Source organism: Aethalodelphis obliquidens, unplaced genomic scaffold (genome assembly GCF_003676395.1).
Source record: "Aethalodelphis obliquidens isolate GAN/ISIS:26980383/991018 unplaced genomic scaffold, ASM367639v1 scaffold1741, whole genome shotgun sequence".
Lineage (NCBI taxonomy): Eukaryota > Metazoa > Chordata > Mammalia > Artiodactyla > Delphinidae > Aethalodelphis > Aethalodelphis obliquidens.
In genome coordinates this window covers 3,269-4,128 of record NW_020839652.1, presented here as the reverse complement: position 1 = coordinate 4,128, position 860 = coordinate 3,269, and positions in this window count along the sequence as shown.

Here is an 860-nt window from a genome sequence, read left to right as displayed (position 1 = left end):
GACTTGCCCAAGGCTCACTCGGCCAAGTCTACACTGTTCAATGTTACTGTATTTACTGAGCACCTACTAGAGCACCTACTGAGCAATACCTCCAGCACCTGCTAGAGACATTGTGGGAGGACCAGGGTGAACGGGGGCTGAAAGCAGATTACAAAACATGGGCAGATCCTGGGGCCCTGGTCTCAGACACTGAAGTTTCTTGGAGTGGAGGGGATGGCCTGTGTCACACTTGTGGAGCCTTTTATTCCACCCCACCTCACCCCCAGAGGAGGGAAGCAGCTGGCCTGATACTGAATATTAGCTCAGCTGGGGAGGAGTCCTGGGGCTCTGGAGAAGGCATCTCCTGCCCCACTCCCCACATTGCCCCCTAGAGTCCAGTGCGTGGGCACAAGCATCCCTGTGGAGGGGCAGGAGGCACATCTCACGGCACCCCTCTCCTCCCGCCCTGCAGTGGTGACGCTGAACCCATACACGCGGCAGAAGGACGACGAACTCTCCTTCTCTGAGGGCACCATTATCTGCATCACCCGCCACTACTCCGATGGCTGGTGTGAGGGCATCGGCTCAGAGGGGTCTGGATTCCTCCCCGGGAACTATGTGCAGGCCAGCTGCTGATGCCTGGGATCTCTGGGATGCTGACCCAGGCACCGCCTTCAGTGAGCCTCTTGAGTCCCACTCCAAAGCCTGCTCCAGTCAAGACTGGACCAGTCCTGCACGCCTCCTGGGCTGTGAGCTGTGTCTGTTCCTTCCCCCCAGTGCAGTGGGAAGGGGTCCTGGTAAAGACAGAGGAGGCACCCAGAGGCCTGCTGGAGACAGGAAAGAACTGGAAGCCAGGGAGTTTGGTGCCCTTATCCACAGGG